The sequence below is a fragment of the Erpetoichthys calabaricus genome, chromosome 3, assembly GCF_900747795.2.
Source record: "Erpetoichthys calabaricus chromosome 3, fErpCal1.3, whole genome shotgun sequence".
NCBI lineage: Eukaryota > Metazoa > Chordata > Cladistia > Polypteriformes > Polypteridae > Erpetoichthys > Erpetoichthys calabaricus.
Genome location: NC_041396.2, coordinates 58361343 through 58381182, shown reverse-complemented (window position 1 = coordinate 58381182; position 19840 = coordinate 58361343).

Genomic DNA, 19840 nt, shown 5'->3' with positions numbered 1-19840 from the left:
ATGAATGACATTCAGCCCTATGTGGCTCCAAGCCATGACCTTCCAGAGCTCCGTCACTCCTCAGAGTTTCCACAAATGATAGCGAGATTCAAAGCTAACTCATCCCCATTTGCACCAGTTTGTCCATCGTGCACTGTTTCTATTTTGATAAAATATCTGGAAAGAAAAAAAGTGAAGGTCTGAGAAATATTGATCTGTTCTAGGTATCAAAATATGAACTGAATTAGAGACGTGTGAGTTAGCTGGTCATCCACAGTGTACTTAAATATTGTTTTGTTTCTGGTTAAAGGAAAAAAGAAAACATTTCGTATTGTTAATTTTAAAAAGCAGGCTAATTGAAATTAAGGCAAAAGAAGGATGTTTCATTAGCAGCCATTTGTTCTGTCAAAAGAAAGCAACAAAGCAGATTTGGAGAATGACGGATGGCTGAACTGGACCAGAAGATGAGAGGCAGACAATAAGACAGAGTAATGGCCAAAGCTATAAAGCCAGAAATCTAACAGTAAAAATAAAAACACTAATTGCTAAACAAATAGAAAACAAAATGGTGATACTGGTAAAAATAAAGTAAAATGACACTCAATGACAATAAGTCATAAGAAAATATTAACTTTTCAAAACAAAAGTAAAAAATAATAAAATAAATCTCCATATAATGAAACCTCTAAATGGAGCAAAATGTGTAAAAAAAATAGGCAGAAAAAATATCAAAGAAAGTGGAAACTACATAAAATTAAACATTTAAAGTGGTTAGAATGAAAATGTGCAGCCACTGTGGTTCTCTGGGAAATGATTTTGACACCTCTGTTGTAAATATTTCCAACCAAGATAATTAATTGTGCATGTAAAGACTTGTATTGACTGGCAACATTTGCCATAGTGTTTTTCACAGTGAATCTGCTGGTGACCTTGTTCACCAAATATTTTCCTGCAGCTGGCTTAGACAACTTTTTTTTCCCAGCACCCCATAATGCTTTGTGAGGCCTGCATGACATTTCAGAGCTGTAGCAGAAAATGATGCACGCATGGGACAGCCCAGTGAGTATATAATGCTGTTTACTAGTAGTGGGCTAAAAATTAGCGGACAACTTACAAATACATTTAAATACAAAACACCAATGCGGAAGAAAATTGGAAATGTGTCAGTGTATGTATCAGTCACATCTTAAAGGTAATGTCTTTCTGTATAGACCAATATGTGACCTGTATGTAATACGTGAGCACTCCCTTTTAGTAGCATTACCCAGAGTAATGTGCAGTTGATGCAAACAGGAAGGAGGATATATTTTAGTGTTGCATCTGGCAGCAGCAGCAGTGAAAGAGTAAAAATGTCAGGGCAAAAAAAACCTAAACTGTACTTTTTGGTTTAAGAGAGATCATTAGCTGCTACTGAATGTGTCTGTGTGTGTGTGTGGGGGGGGGGGGGTGGCTTTGGGGGGGGGGGAGTAAAGCCTTAATGAATTCATGTTTCCTGTCTTCAATTTTATTGTTCTGATATTTAATTCTATTAATTTTATCTTAAGGAGGCACAGTGGTGAGCAATGCTGTCTCACAGCTCAGGTCACATTTTTAGCCACAATAATCGGTCCAGCATAGTTGGCAGATATTTCCCTAGCCATTCGGAACACTTGCTATTGCTGTGCCAGGACATGATAATTGTTTAATAAAATCTTCCATAAAAGTGCACAACATTAATACTCTAATAACCAATCTCAATACACGTAGAAAATCTAGGCAATACAGCATAAACACCAATAATTTAATTACAATTTCTACTTTAGATGAACAATGTATTAAAACTATAAAAACAGACTATAGATTAAAGAAAAAATACACACACAGCGGCGCTAACAAAAATAACTTAGTTCCTGTACCAAATATCAATAAAGCACATAGTATTCATCTCTGCCCCTCCGAAACATTAAATATGGCACTATTAAATGTTAGAGCTTTAACTAACAAGACATTTTTTTTCTACGATCTTATTAGTGATAGAAAAATTTATTTTATTGCACTAAGTGAAACGTGGCTTAGCTCAGATGGCGCAGTTGTTTTAATCGAATCTGCGCCTCCGGATTATAGTTTTACTCATGCAGATTGCCAAGGAAAAAGAGGCGGCGGCCTAGCAAACAATTACTCAACTCGGTTAAAATGTAAAGATGTCAGTTTTGGTAAATTCAAGTCCTTTGAGTATCTCGCCGTTGTTATTCATGGAGATTTTCACATTCTAGTATTATCCGTGTATAGACCTCCTAAATTTAACGCGTATTTCTTTGAGGAATTCTCTGACTTAATGTCAATTTTAATTACGAACTATGACACACTCTTAATAGTCAGCGACTTTAACTTTCATATAGATAATCAGTGTGACCAAAAAGTAAAAGAATTCATGAACCTCCTGGACTCTTTTGATTTGAGACAGCTCGTTAATCAGCCTACACATAAAGCAGGTCATACGTTAGACTTAGTAATTACTAAAGGACTAAAGGTAGATGTAAAGCAGATTATTGATATTGGTCTATCAGACCATTTTCTTCTACTATTTAATATAGAAATATTCATAGAAAACATTCATGAGAAGCATATTGTTAAAAAACACTTCTTTGACTCATCAGCAGCTTTAAAACTCACAAACATTCTAAGCAATCAGTCCATTTATAGTGCCAACTATAATAGCGAGGATAATGTAAATAATAAGGTGGAAAGATTTAATACTAAGGTGAGAGCTGCTGTTGAGATACAGTGGTGTGAAAAACTATTTGCCCCCTTCCTGATTTCTTATTCTTTTGCATGTTTGTCACACAAAATGTTTCTGATCATCAAACTCATTTAACCATTAGTCAAATATAACACAAGTAAACACAAAATGCAGTTTGTAAATGATGGTTTTTATTATTTAGGGAGAAAAAAAATCCAAACCTACATGGCCCTGTGTGAAAAAGTAATTGCCCCCTTGTTAAAAAATAACCTAACTGTGGTGTATCACACCTGAGTTCAATTTCCGTAGCCACCCCCAGGCCTGATTACTGCCACACCTGTTTCAATCAAGAAATCACTTAAATAGGAGCTGCCTGACACAGAGAAGTAGACCAAAAGCACCTCAAAAGCTAGACATCATGCCAAGATCCAAAGAAATTCAGGAACAAATGAGAACAGAAGTAATTGAGATCTATCAGTCTGGTAAAGGTTATAAAGCCATTTCTAAAGCTTTGGGACTCCAGCGAACCACAGTGAGAGCCATTATCCACAAATGGCAAAAACATGGAACAGTGGTGAACCTTCCCAGGAGTGGCCGGCCGACCAAAATTACCCCAAGAGCGCAGAGACGACTCATCCGAGAGGTCACAAAAGACCCCAGGACAACGTCTAAAGAACTGCAGGCCTCACTTGCCTCAATTAAGGTCAGTGTTCACGACTCCACCATAAGAAAGAGACTGGGCAAAAACAGCCTGCATGGCAGATTTCCAAGACGCAAACCACTGTTAAGCAAAAAGAACATTAGGGCTCGTCTCAATTTTGCTAAGAAGCATCTCAATGATTGCCAAGACTTTTGGGAAAATACCTTGTGGACTGATGAGACAAAAGTTGAACTTTTTGGAAGGCAAATGTCCCGTTACATCTGGCGTAAAAGGAACACAGCATTTCAGAAAAAGAACATCATACCAACAGTAAAATATGGTGGTGGTAGTGTGATGGTCTGGGGTTGTTTTGCTGCTTCAGGACCTGGAAGGCTTGCTGTGATAGATGGAACCATGAATTCTACTGTCTACCAAAAATCCTGAAGGAGAATGTCCGGCCATCTGTTCGTCAACTCAAGCTGAAGCGATCTTGGGTGCTGCAACAGGACAATGACCCAAAACACACCAGCAAATCCACCTCTGAATGGCTGAAGAAAAACAAAATGAAGACTTTGGAGTGGCCTAGTCAAAGTCCTGACCTGAATCCAATTGAGATGCTATGGCATGACCTTAAAAAGGCGGTTCATGCTAGAAAACCCTCAAATAAAGCTGAATTACAACAATTTTGCAAAGATGAGTGGGCCAAAATTCCTCCAGAGCGCTGTAAAAGACTCATTGCAAGTTATCGCAAACGCTTGATTGCAGTTATTGCTGCTAAGGGTGGCCCAACCAGTTATTAGGTTCAGGGGGCAATTACTTTTTCACACAGGGCCATGTAGGTTTGGATTTTTTTTTCTCCCTAAATAATAAAAACCACCATTTACAAACTGCATTTTGTGTTTACTTGTGTTATATTTGACTAATGGTTAAATGTGTTTGATGATCAGAAACATTTTGTGTGACAAACATGCAAAAGAATAAGAAATCAGGAAGGGGGCAAATAGTTTTTCACACCACTGTAGTTGCACCTGAAAAGACAGTTAAAAAATCTTCTAGCATTGTTATACCATGGAAGACCCAAAGAGTGTCTGATTTAAAGAGAACATGCCGTAGAGCTGAGCGTAAATGGAGGAAGACTAAACTAACTATCCACTATGAAATATTAAAAGGTAAAATAACAGAATACAATAACACAGTCCGTCTTGAGAGGCGCTGCTATTTCTCTAAGATTATAAATAACAATGCCAGTAATCCCAGAGTCTTATTCTCGACGATTAATCGTCTGCTAAACCAGGTAACTCAAAGGAATGCCTCCTAAGTACTTCCAGTAAAACCTGTGAGGCTATTGCTGTATTTTTCATTCAAAAAATTAATGATATTAGAAATAACATAGTATATCTCCCCAACACTGAGGATCCTCCTAAACCCCAGTACTCCGTTATAAACAAATTAAACTCTTTCACCAGGATAGATTTACCTGATTTACATAAAATAATTTCTCAACTGAAACTCTCCACCTGCGTCCTTGACCCAATACCAACAAATTTTTTCAAAGAAGTATCGGGCGTGCTAAGTGGTAATATTCTTTACATAGTAAATTCGTCATTAGATACGGGGGTCTTCCCAGACTGTCTTAAGACTGCTGTAGTTAAACCACTACTTAAGAAAAATAATCTTGACCCCTCTGCTCTTGAAAATTTTAGACCCATCTCTAACTTGCCTTTCTTAAGTAAAATTCTAGAGAAGGCAGTCATTATGCAGTTAAATGAGCACCTCAATAAACATGCTATTCTTGATAAATTTCAGTCAGGTTTTAGAACAAATCACAACACAGAAATTGCACTCATTAAAGTAGTAAATAACCTGCGGGTAAATGCAGATAGAGGCCATTTATCTGTTCTCATTCTCTTAGATCTGAGTGCCGCATTTGACACCATTGATCATAATATTCTTAGAAATCGCCTTAGTCAGTGGGTGGGCCTCTCTGGCAGTGTCTTAAATTGGTTTGAATCCTACCTGGTAGGGAGAAAATTCTTTGTTAGTTGTGATAATTACAACTTAAAGACACATGATATCCTATATGGTGTTCCACAAGGCTCTATCCTGGGTCCGCTGCTCTTCTCAATCTACATACTTCCATTAGGTCAGATTATCTCAGGGCACAACGTGAGCTACCACAGCTATACTGATGACACACAGCTGTATTTATCAATAGCACCTGATGACCCCGATTCTCTTGATTCACTAACACAATGTCTTACTTGTATTTCTGAATGGATAAATAGTAACTTTCTCAAGCTAAATAAAGGGAAAACTGAAATTTTAGTGATTGTCAATAATGGATACAATAAGGCTATTAGAAATAAACTGGATACATTAGGATTAAAAGTCAAGAGGGAGGTAAAAAGCTTAGGGGTAACTGTTGACTGTAATCTGAATTTTAAATCGCATATTAATCAGATCACTAGGACAGCATTTTTTTACTTACGAAACATAGCAAAAGTTAGACCTCTTATATCATTGAAAGATGCTGAGAAATTAGTTCACACATTTGTTTTCAGTCGACTAGATTACTGTAACGCACTCCTCTCAGGACTACCCAAAAAAGACATAAATCGTTTGCAACTAGTGCAGAATGCAGCTGCTAGAATCCTAACCAGGAAAAGAAAATCCGAGCACATCTCTCCAGTTTTGATGTCACTACACTGGTTACCTGAGTCATTCAGGATTGACTTTAAAATTCTGCTTATGATTTATAAAGCCTTAAATAATCTCGCCCCATCTTATATATCGGAATGTCTGACATCTTATATTCCAAATCGTAACCTCAGATCCTCAAACGAGTGTCTCCTTAGAATTCCAAGAGCAAAACTTAAAAGAAGTGGTGAGGCGGCCTTCTGCTGTTATGCACCTAAAATCTGGAATAGCCTGCCAATAGGAATTCGCCAGGCTAATACAGGGGAGCACTTCAAAAAACTGCTGAAAACACATTACTTTAACATGGCCTTCTCATAACTTCACTTTAATTTATCCTGATACTCTGTATATCCAATTCATTATAATAACTATTCATGGTGGCTCTAAAATCTGTACTAACCCCTACTCTCTTCTGTTTCTTTTTCCGGTTTCCTTTTGGTGGTGGCGCAAAGCACCGTAATGTTCCAACAGTGATGAATTAAAAGCCAGAAGTCTGCATGACCATCATCATCAAGTCCTTCCGTGAGAACCCTAAATACAAAGAGGACTATTTCATTTATGTTGGGTAGAATGCCCAGAGGGGACTGGGCGATCTCGTGGCCTGGAACCCCTGCAGATTTTATTTTTTTCTCCAGCCGTCTGGAGTTTTTATTTTTGTCCTCCCTGGCCATCAGACCTTACTCTTATTCTATGTTAATTAATGCTGTCTTATTTTAATTTCTTATTTTGTCCTTTTTTTTCTTTTCTTCATTATGGAAAGCACTTTGAGCTACTTTTTTGTATGAAAATGTGCTATATAAATAAATGTTGTTGTTGTTGTTGTTAAAACACCATTATAATCTACTCAAAACTAGTTCAGTTTCTTCTTTCCCATTGACTTCTATGCATTTTGCTGTTCCCAAACATCTCTGTGATTCTGCCAAACTCGAGGTGTAATGAATTCAGTGGGGTTCACTGATCACAAGTGAGGACTACTGCATTGTTCTTTTTAGCAGAATTTTGAAATGTTCCATATATACACTTTAACTCTTTCAGGGCTGATGTCGACTTTTGTCAAAAGGAGGAGTTGATGATGGTAATCAACTGTAAACTGTGACAAAACCAACTGTTATGTTTTAGTTGGACTCTCGCTGTCTGAAGGAACGTTAGATTCATTGGTTTGACCGAGATTTCCTGCGCTCGCATGAGTAGCAAGGCCGCAAACAACGGCAAAAATGGGACTGAGATCTGGCGAGAGATCAAAGCGAATGCGTAAAGCAAAATACTCCGCAGATGACATTTTGCCTATTATCTCTGAACTGGACTATGACTTGTTGGACTTGTTGGATTTTGATACAAGTGATCGAAAACGAATGTGAGGCTTCAGCTTCAGCTGATTGGTCCCCAGCTAATCGTGGTACTGACAATATTCACCAGGTAGAACCGCCACTTAACAATTATAAGAGGTAGAAACCACCGTGATCGCTGCTGCTGCTGCCCCAGCCACATGAAAGCCTGGCAGCGAACCTGCTGCACATTCTTCACAAACTGGCAGCCACAGCATGCAGCAACAGACATTTTATGTTGATTTCTGTGTGAAACCATTGCTTTTCAGAAACTTTTTTGGAAAAAAATACTCAGCCCTCAAAGAGTTAAATGGTACTTTCTGACATATGCAAGTGTTTCTATCTCATAGTAACTCAGTTTTAGGTCATCTGCATTAACTTCCTGTTGAACTGTTCATCCAATTATTTTTTTTTTACTTTTGAAGCTCTACATGAATTTCCTTTTTAATGAAATTTTTATAAACTAAATATTTTACTCTGCAAATCTTATCCACCTTACAAATACAAAACACCTGAGGTGAATGCTTTTTGTTACCATATTCCTAAACAAATTACAGAGACCTGTGGAAATCAAATCTTAATGACTTTTGTTTAATTAATCTTTTGGGTTTGGTTAAATAATTTATTTTTTCTAAATATTAGCTTGCAATTATTCAGAATATGTGCAGTACCAGTTAACTTAAGTGGCATCTCTAAATTGGTCAAAGTGTGGAGTCGGAATAAGTGGAACCAGTAATGGACTGCAGACTCATCTACAGCCGGTTTCTGCATTGACGCTGATGTTGCCACCACAGGTCCAAGTTCTCCAAAAACACTGAAATTAATTTGACGAGAACATCTAATAGGCCAGGTTAAATGTATATGAAAATGATATTAATATATAATGAACAAATATATAGCCTGTATAACTTTTGTACTCAGAATTGCACATTTATTATTCACATGCTTTGAGTGTAAAGGCAACAAGGGAAATAATTTCTAAATAATATGTTAAGAAATAAGCTAAGAAACATGCAGGAATTCTGATATTAAGGGATTAGCCTTTTTCAATTTATAGCAGATTCTACTGGAAAGAAAAATACTTATTTGTTTGAAGGCAGAATAGTGTGTATGATTCTAAACAATATTATAAGAAAATGTAATTTGCTATTCACCCCCTTTCGGATTTTCTCAATCTTTGCATTTTTTGTCCCTGAATGTTATCAGTGCTTCATTCAAATTCCAATAATAGATTAAAAATAGCCTGGATGAATAAATAATACCACATTGTGATGCTTACTATGTTCATTTCATAAACAAAGCCATCCAACACTTAGTCTCCTAGTGTGAAAAAGTAATTGCTGCCTTAAATTCAGAAACTGCTTAAAAGTTGCTTTCAGGTTATTTGTGACTTTGAAGATTAGCCTATGCTTCACTACCAGAATGATCCTGGCAAATGGCCAGTCTTGGAAAGAGTCGCATTATTTCAGAAGTTTGTCTTCGACTAAGGTTAACTCAGTACTTTAGAAACAGGCAGCCATCAATGACTTTGTTCTAGAACTCGAGACTGTGAATCACAGGGCTTCTCTGTATCCCAGAGTGGGAAGACATCTAGAGCCCAATAGATGTTTAGATTAGGGTCTGTCCCAAAACGCAATTCACATGGAACATCGTAGAATGAAACTGGAAAGATTTGGCAGTACAGAATATGAGTGAGCTGATAGAACCCTAGCCACTAATTGAAGGCAGAGGTGGGCAGAGCTACAAAAGTTTTTATTTATTTATTTATTTGATAAAAAAAAGATCAATTTGATTTTTACTTAAATACTGTTGTTTACAAGATCTTGTTCAAAGTGAAAAGGTTCTTTCATAATTGTTTTGATTTCAGCCTTTACATCAATAAAAGGTGACATATACATATGGGTTTGTAGACTTGATATCCAGCGTACCTTGTCACTGCATGTAATTGGTTTTTAAAAAATATCTGGGTGTAAGAATTGATAACAGGTTAGATAATGTATAGCATTTGACAAGAGAATACAGTTTTTCATGCTGATTAAAGTTTTAAAGTTGTTGAAAAGAAAAAAGGCATGGAATTGCTATTTCCCAGTCCAACCACAGTCTTTTGGTGCATGCATATTCTGCATGTGTTTATATGGGATTTCTCCAGATATTATATTTTCTTCAGAAATCTCAAATACTGTAAGTGCATGTTCTGAAATAAGTGCACTGAATGACGATTGTCCGTTGAGTAAGTGGCTCTAAGAATGAAGCTTCTGGATTGTTTCAGTATATAGTGTTGTTTTAAATACCGTTTGAGTTAGACGTGTGCATAGTCATTCGGTGCAATGTCGCAGCTCGAACGACGCGCTAACATCAAGTTCATGTGCAAATTGGGCAAATCAGCTTCAGATACGCTAGCAGCACTCTAAAGTTCTGCAGCATTGTGACTGCATATGTATGAGGTTGACTGGCATAGTTGATATACGGCTGTTTCACACATTTTCAAGATGATTTGTGATTTATAAAAGGTAAATTGTGGAGAAATGTGCTTACAGCAGGTTTTATAAGTCGTTTTTTTTTTTGCCATATGCATTTTTCTGTTTTTTGCCATATGCATGCTTTCATGCTGAAATCCACCTAAAGTTTTATAAATGAGGCCCCAGCTCTGTTAAATGAGGCCTACTACTTGTAAACTGGATCCTATACATAGAACGTTATTTGTCCCCAGGGGTAAATTTGACTGTTTATAGAAGCTCTTTAAAGAAATAAACACATTTACACACACATATATATACAGTGGAACCTCGTTTTGCGAGCATAATTCGTTCCGGAAACATGCTCGCAGTCCAAAGCACTCATATATCAAAGTGAATTTCCCTATAAGAAATAATGGAAACTCAGATGATTCGTTCCACAACCCAAAACTATTCATATAAAAATGATTAATACAAAATATAAAGTAAAAATACATAAAACAAATTAACCTGCACTTTACCTTTGAAAAGAATCATGGCTGGTGTGAGTGAGTTTCTAAACTCTTTTGGGATTCCACCCAACGGGACGACACGCGGAAAAGCGTCCCAAAGCAATCGCAGTCTCCCAGCGCTGTAGCAGTTCACAATAAAAGCGAATCCAAAAAGATCGTGGACATGCTATAAGCGCCTGCTGTCAATGGGTGATACAAGGAACAAGGAACATTATAAATGCGCAGGGCACAGTATTACTTGGCCACAACCCTGCCTGACTGCTGTGTCTGTGTATAGGAGATCCCGCTACAATAAATAACCGCGCTGTTGCTGTTTCAAGCTGAATAAAGCTGGTGTTGCTAAAGTACTGAGACTCAGCTTCTTGTTTTGGGGTGCAAGACGGGGACTCGCACATCACAGCACACACGCGCACACACACACACACAGTCACAATGCTGTAGTAAACGGTATACGCTTGTATGGATGTTGATTATATGAGTGAGGTACGCCGACTCAGACGGAGAATAGGAGACGATTGCCCACAATCCCGCAGCGAGAGAGAGAGAGAAGAACGATGAGCTCAGTTGTGAACACATGACGCTCAGCAGGCAAAGCGTATACATACTACTTGAATTGCAAATCCTCGCTCATTTATCAAGTCAAAATTTATTTAAAATTTTAGCTTGTCTTACAAAACACTCGTAAACCAAGTTACTCGCAAACCAAGGTTCCACTGTATATATATAATATATATATATATATATATATATACACACACACACATACACATGAATAACAGAAAAGGAAGATTTAAGAAGAGAGAAGAGAGACTGACTGCCTCAGTTACAGTGAGGGATTATGTAGACATATTGCTGTTGGTATAAAGCACCCCCAATAGCATTTCTTGACACGCTTCTGCTGAATAATTTGCCCTCAGTGTTAGTCTGTCAGAGAGAGGATGTGCAGCATTACTCATAATGACATTAAGTTTTGCTTTAATTCTCTCCTCTGCTATGACCTCTAGGGAGTCCAGAGTGCATCCTGTAACTGAGCAAATCCTTTTAGTTAGGTTGTTGATTCGGTGGACCTCTCTTGAAGTGATGTTACCAGCCCAGAACAACACAGCATAAAAAAAACACACTGGCCATCACAGAGTTATAGAAGATGTGAAGGATGTTACTTCCCACAACAAAGGAACACAGTTTCCTAAGAAAAAAAGAGCCTGTTTTTCCCTTTCTTATATAGTTACTGTGTGTCACAAGACCAGTTTAACCAGTCATTGCTGTGACCCTCCAAGTACTTGTAGTAGTGCACCACTCCTTGAGTGACCAGACATAGAGGCCCTTTGGTGCAGTGAGAATCAATAACCAGTTACCTTGGTTTTGCTGATGTTATAAAGTAGACAATTCTGTTTGCACCAAGAAACAAAGTTCTCCATCGGACTGTTATACCCTGTCTCATTTAATAGTCTTGGCTGTCACAGCAATAATAAAGAGATACTGGTTCTTTGCCAGAACAATTGAACATCACATCTGTAACCAAATAATAAAAGAGCATGCTAACCATGTGAACAACGTTTGCTCTGTCCCTCACTCCTCCTTTCTGTCTAAAGTTCTTGAGCATGTTGTGGCATCCTGACTGCCAGTAACTAATTATTTACTTGTGGCAGCAGACTGGAAGAACAAAGAGGACTTAATTAGCAATGCCTGGTTCTAATTATGTTCTTGACTGATATGGTAGCAGTAAGAGTGCACTTACTTTTTCACACATAGGTTTTGCAAGTTGGCTTTTTTGTTCCTTCTTACTAGGTAAAACCTGTTACATGTTGTTTGTCACCTGATATTATATATATCAAATTTTAAGAACTGGAGCAGGACAAGATGATTGTTAGTTATGCCCTGATGTGAAAAACCACAGAATAAAAAGAATATACTTTCTTTTTTGCAGTATTACATGTGATTTTGTAATTTTTAAAGAATATGCTTGTAAGTGTGATACAGTATATATTGTTTTTATTTTAGACATAAACTTGTCCATTCAGCCCTACTTACCTTTGAACTTAATAATTGTAATGTGACAGTTAATAAAGATTAGTAGACATATTTGGAGTATATTTTTGATGGTAAAGGAATATGTCCTACATCAACAACTTAACTAAGCATTATTGAACTCTCATAGTTATCCTATGAGTGATATTCAAAGAGGTAAAAATGTTAGTTCTGTGCAAAATATGAAAAAACACAGAATCACCAGGAAAACAGCTACTGTTGTTGGGTTATTTTATTCACACTGAAAGTACCGAATCCTGTAGGGTATGGTATAATTAAAGTATGTACTCATTGGCACCCTATAGCAGTAATCACACTCCAATAAATTGTTTTTATGGGCCAACAGTAGGAGCCAGAAGCCAAGCTTTGCTTTATTGATTCTGTTGATTGTTTTAGTCTGTTTCTTTGCTCTTTTACTTCATTGTTTAATTATGTGGAACAGGTATGCTCTGTGAAACCACTGGATCGATGCTTCTGTTACAAATGCTGCCTATGTCTGCTAGTTTTTGTACTAAATAAAGTCAATCAGTGAATAATTCATTAAAACTAGAAAGACCTATTGCAGGCGGGCTTTGCACCACTAAATGACAATGAATTACTGCAGTTTTTGAAATAGTATGCTATAACAATTGGTTGAAAATAGCCATGGCAGGAGTTGTTTCCTCAAGCCACTATTGCAGGCCTTAACTGTCAGGGTACAAGTAGCCTTCATATGTGAAGATCCTATTTTCCTGCTTTCAAGTTTGCACACTATTTGTGCTTTTGACACACACAGCTTTTTAGAATCCCTGGAGTGATGGCTACAGCTATAGGCTTTCAGACTTTATATCATTCTGTCTTTGCCTTTTGCCTTACTTTTGTTAATATAGTAAAATTCCCAGGGATGGTGTCACATTTGTTCTAGTTCTGAATCAAGATTTGTTTTTTCATTAAGTTGTGGCATGTTGTTAATGAAATGGAGAATGCTTCATCTGTAAAAGGAAGGGTTACATGTGATATGATTACAGGACAAATAGTTGCTTTCCTTTAGCCAAATGTTGCAATAAGTTAAAGCGACAACATCAGAAGCATCAACACAGTTGTTAGATGGATTTATTATAATTACACTCATCTACTATTTACATCTATAAAAAGGTAAACCCTATTATAATAAATTATGTATTATTCTGTATCATTCATATGAATAATAACATCAAAAAATAAAATACAGTGTAGTGAAAAAGACATAAAAACAGTTGGGACTATAGGTGGGAAAGCACATTTATTACAGTTGTGGCAAAGGGAAATGCAAAACGTTTGTTCTGATCCCACTGGTTTTGTTTTCAGCACTCATCTGTGATGGTCATTTAGAAAATGCAACCATGACATTAGTTCTTTATTTGTCTTAATTCCTTTCCTTGAGGCAGCACCAAATGGTTTTACATTCGTTCATAAGTTAAGACAAGGAGATGACCTTGTATTAATTCTGTGTGATGAACTGCATATCGATTGAAAAAGTTAGCTGAATTCATATTATTTCAAGCACTCAAATTAGATATTAACACTGAATTCTGAGCAATTATTAGGACAGAATTCAGCACAACTGTAGTAATGATATACAGGCCACCTGGGTAATATTCATCATCTGTTATCTAACTTAGCTATAAATTATGATAATGTAGTGGTAATCAGTGATTTTAATATTCACGTATAGTTGTTGAGAACTGGGAGTCCCAAAAGAATATAAGTCCCATAAATACTTCAAAATTTCCAACCATGATTACTGTCAAAGGTCTGACAAGACACAAAAATGGCTTTGAAGAATCTTTAAAATATAAAAGATTTATTTTTAACAAAGTGCTCTGTAGCACAAGAAGCATCATGGAGCACAAAAAGAAATTGCCTGGTAAGGCAGGGCAAATATGGTCCCAATACAAATATCAAAAAGTTATCAAATGACGGAGCAAAGTTTTAAAAATTTAGGTAATCAAAATAAATACAAGGCATAGCAAAAAATGAAGGACTCAATAAAAACTCCCCAGCACATTTGAAATGAACTGCCAGGAACTATGGGAGACTCTACACATTTAATTCCTAGCAGGTTAACCTCTTCCTACCCCCTTCTCTCTTGACATATGTTCTACTCACGTGCAAAGCTCGGTAAGGATTGTTAAAGGCCCAACTCATTGTCATAATCGCACATTGGCTCTAAATACTACTGGTATTCCAGTACAGTTCAGAACAGATGGTGAAATCTTCAATCTTAGCCGCTTACGGGCCAAGTCCAAAGTCCATAATGCTATCATACATGACCTCCTATTTGCCGATGATTGTGCTCTCATGGCTCATTCTCTGGATGACCTACAGGGCTTGATGAATCGCTTAGCCAGTGCCGCCAAACGTTTTGGTCTCACTGCCAGTCTCAAGAAGACAGAAGTCATGGTTCAGGCCTCTTCCAGTAGTCATCTCCAACAACAAGCAGTTACTGTTGATGGGACAGCACTTGAATATGTAGACAAGTTTACTTACCTAGGCAGTGTCGTGAGCAGTTCTGCGGGCAATGACCACAATATTTCTGCAAGACTCGCCAAAGTTAGCGCATCTTTTAGTAAACTTCAGAATCGCCTCTGGAATGAACATGGAGTTACACTGTCCACTAAACTGGCAGTATATAGAGCCGTTGTCCTAAAGACTTTATTATATGGATGTGAAACATGGACACTGTATTGCCACAATCAGTTCCATCTACGCTGTCTCAGCAGAATCATTCATGTGAAGTGGCAAGACATGGTCCCAAATACAGAGGTGCTGCGTAAAAGTGGTATGCATGGCATCGAGGCAGTCATCAAAGCTGCACAGCTGCAGTGGGCAGGACATGTGGTGCGCATGGCAGATACTCGGATCCCAAAACAAATCTTCTTTGGACAGTTGTCAAATAGCCATCGCTCAGTCGGGTGTCCTTTACTCCGATATAAGGACACTCTCAAAGACAACCTGAAGACATGTGGTCTTACAATACAATTTTATCAACTCGCTCTGAACCAGTCCACCTGGCGACGAATCTGTCATGAAGGTGTCCAGCACTTTGAGATGAGCAGAACTTGCACAGCTGGAAGCAAGGAGGATGCAAAGGAAAGAAGCAGCAAGACAGCTATCCAGTGGTGTTTTTACCTGTGACGTCTGCAGCAAAATTTGCAAATCCCGAATTGGCTAACACTCCCACAAAACTACACACCAATGACGAGATCCATCATATCGATGGCTCAGTCCATGATGTTACAATAATTATGAACTGTTATTAACACTTCTTGGTATCCTCCAGTGGCAAAAACTCACAACAAGCTCACTGAAGCTGTGAATGGGGAGTTGGACAAATTGACAGAGGAGGATTTTGTGTCAAGCTATGACCGGATTAAGCACCTGAAAAAATGACTTGAATTTGACGGCGACTATGTTGAAAATTTGTGAATAATTGAGCTTTCTTGTGTTGAAAATGTGCCAATCTCAAATTATTTTTTCTGTTAAAGGCTCAGAATTTTTTGAATAACCCTCCACAAGAGAATGTCCAAGATGGAGTCTCCAGAGCTATGTCATTGTGTAGCTATGTCCATGAACTTCTGTTACAACCAACCATGGACTCCTGGGTTTAATTTCTTCAGATAGCAACTGACTGAAGTTTTTGTTTTCCTCTTCTCTGTTGTTAGCCAGCCATATCTCAACCATAATCATAATGGATATGTATTGTTAGGATACCTTTATGTTAATTACTTCAAAATGGCTTTATTTTACTGTATGCTTAAACTAATTTATATTTGATATGAGTGTGCATTACATAGTTTGTAAAGTATTTAATTTGTCTTTTACTCATACAGTTGTTACACTGTTATGAGCCTGTACGCAGTGAAAAGAGTTATAAAAAAATTAATTAAATCAAATTTAAATTAATGGGCGTTTTATTCTGTAGATACCAGAAGGCATGAAGTGGTGAACAGCACTTGTCTAAAGTTATTGATCTACTTGAGGCCATTGGCTTCCATAGTGAAGAGAGAAATTGCAGACATGTGAGTCATTGTGTGTCTTCCATTTCTTTTCTATCTCCTCTTAAAACCAGTCCCCAGAAACGCTGTCATAGAATCTCATACATGACCCCATATAATATATTGGTTTATTTTTAAAATGTCTATCTTACTTAATTATACTTTTAAAAGTCCTCTACCTTTTTTATAATATTTACTTATTACATGCTTTGACAAAATTTTTAATCCCCTTTTCTTGGTGAGGGTCTAATCCATGTGTCAAATTTAAAAACTGATTTTAATATAACTTGTTACCAAGATTTTAGAGCACCTAAATACCCCCTCTTGTAGTAAATGAACCATCACCTGCAAAATGTAAATCAAACTTTTTCCAGACAAAGACTATAACCACAAATTACTGTTCTCCAAGCTATCTTTATTTTAGCCCTGATATCCTGACCATTAAATCTCAGACAGAGAAAACAATTCAAAATTAATCTTCCACACTGATTCTCAGATAAACTAATTAGCTCACATGCAGAACCAGAAGACTATTATGGTGACCAAAATGGTAATTTTCCAACATACTTAATTTTGATTACATGGAAAGTAGGTTAAATTTCTCCATTTTGCAGCCACACACACAGATGCAGCCTTTCTCTCAAGCAATTTTGTTTGCCATCACTAATTTATCAAGCGGTCTTGGTTTCACAAAAATTCCTAACCCTCTAACAGCCCTTTTCAGAGCAGCACCTAATGGGCCATGACTGTGTAATGAACAATCTACTGTGGAGACTTACATTACATTGCTAGCACATCACCTTATCTCACTCAGCTGGAAAACACCCAACCCACCTTCCCTAACTGAGAGGGAAAATGATGTCCTGTTTTACTTAAACGTAGAACAAAATCAAATTCACTCATGAGGAACAGCCCTAAACGTCTGAAATTGAATAAGCATTGTATGTCTGACTGCCTTGTAATTCATTCATTGTATCTACCTTATAAACAAAAAACAAATTACAAAAAATAGAAGCTACTTTCTAAAAGATGAGTGTTAACGGTATTATTATTAACCACATTTCAGCATCGATTACATCATAGAATAATAACCTGAAGGAGGTTTTAACAGCCAAGCTCTAAATTTGCTTATTGTGGGCAACGAAAAAAATAGTTGAATAGTCAAATCCTGAAAACAGTGAGATAACTGTGAAATGTGCCAATATTATAAAATGCACTGTTTGATTTGTGGCATTGAGTAAGCACAGAAGTTTACTATTTAAGATTTTACTTATGACTGAGAAAGGCATCTATTTGAGTGCGTAGAACTCTGTTATAAATTTTCGTGATGCATGATCTTATGTTAACATATTCATGCAATCTGTTATGCATGTTTAGTAATTTGTACAGTATGTGAAGTCACTGTTGTCTGAGCTAATTCTTCAAAGATGTAACAATGAATTGGTTGGTAGGTTACATTCAATAACTGAGCAGAGATGGAAACTATAAATGCACAACAAAGTATTCCATTCAGCAGTTTGTTCAATCGAACTCATATTCATTTAATTAAAGCAGAGGTAAAGAAATTAATGAGAGATGAAGAGGTTGTTAGCCAAATGTTTATACCAGTGGTTCCCAACCCTTTCTATGACCTGCCACCCTATAAAATGTTTGATTTATGTTCGCACCCCCTACAAAATTAATATCACATTTGAAATTTCTGATTTTTGAACCATAAATTGAACCACATACAGTACTGTGGGTGAGCAAGATGAACTAAAAAAATAAGCCTTTAACTTAGTGTATAATATTTAAATATAAATTGAGTAATTTAACTTATAAATCTCCATAATCTTGTTAATGTGTACCTCATGAAGCTTAGACACTCAAATGATGATCCAAAGGTTGAGTTATCCTGTGAAGCATCAAAGAACACGAGGAAATGACACACAGTGAAAGGTTTTGGGGGATTGGAGACCCCTGTGAAGTAACAGGTGCTGGTACACCACTAAACAATGAAACACAGTTGACGAGCTTTGTTCCCCCTGTAGCACCTGCACTGCAGTTTAAAAACAGATGTGGCGTACAGTTAAAACTGCTCTGCTACTTGCTAGAATCGCCAGCAGCAGAGATGGGCTGAGTGTAAACAGCAGATGTTGCCTCCAATTCAGCCCCCCTTATACCCCCAGCATAATATGTCAATCAAACTTTGAAATCCCTTCTCTACTGATCATTGCAATGCCCAAATTCCATTCTCTTAAAAAAAGTTATTCAACTTTATGCTCTGCCCGCAGCAAGGAACCTCGAAAGAAAGTGCATTTCTGCATCTCATTCACCATTGACAAATGCGCACAAAATGATTAAACCTTTTCAAATCATAGAAAAGGAGTACTGACTAATAAATGACCTATAAATGACAGCACACTGCAAGACACCAATTATACCACGACAAAGTCAGACAATGCACCTTACTCAGTTTTGGTGAATTGCAATGTAGCCTTACTCTTTGTTGCACCCCCTGAAATTGGAACCTCTGGTTTATATCATAAACGATCAAGTTTTTCAATTTGTTTTGTGGAGGAAAAAAAAAACAACTTCAAAATATATATTGTGCAATTGTTCTGGGCCTAAAACCTTGTATGTTGCTAACAGGGTGGAGTGGTGGCTCTGAGGCTAAGGATCTGTGCTGGTATCCAGAAGGTTGCTGCCAAAAGAGATCCTACTCTGCTGGGTCCTTAACCTGTAATTGCTCCAGGGGTGCTGTACAATGGCTGACCCTGCGCTCTGACCCCAAGGGGTATGTGAAAACTACCAAATTCCTAATACAAGAAATTGTATAAGATGAAATAAAGAACAAAAAAAAAATTCCAGTTCATTACTATCAAAACTAATTGAAAAGCAAACTTAATTTGTTTTGATTTGAGGGACTGTTTTGTTGTGGAATCACACCATGATCCATCTCAGGATCATTTTGCACTGTGGTAACTGCCAGAGGTCAGATACAAACCTGTGATGTCTGGATTACAAAGGGCCTCAGATGCATCTCCTTCTATCCCATGAGCCATAAGAGAACTCTTATCGTCAGGTAAGCAGAGACGTCCCGTAAGTGCATACGGCTTTTTTTGCCTCAGCTTCTGTGCAGAGTACAACTTTATCAACCCTCAAATGTTGACTTGATGTTATTTTTGACCATCTAGGTCAGGGGTACTCAACTCCAGTCCCGGAGGTCTGCAGTGGGCGCAGGTTTTCATTATAACCAGTTTTGCAATTAGAAGCCAGGCCTAGCAGATAATTAAACTTGTCTTCCAAGACAAATCTTTATCAAGCTGTATGTTTTTTTTTTGTTTTCTGAGTTTACATGTCAGCTGGAGAGCTGGAGGTTCCTTTGTCATTTGCACCTCTTTACTAGAAGCAACATGATCATTTTTTCAATGCTCTTCAATAGCTTCTAACATTTTTGTGAGATCTGCCCTTGACAAGTTTCCAACT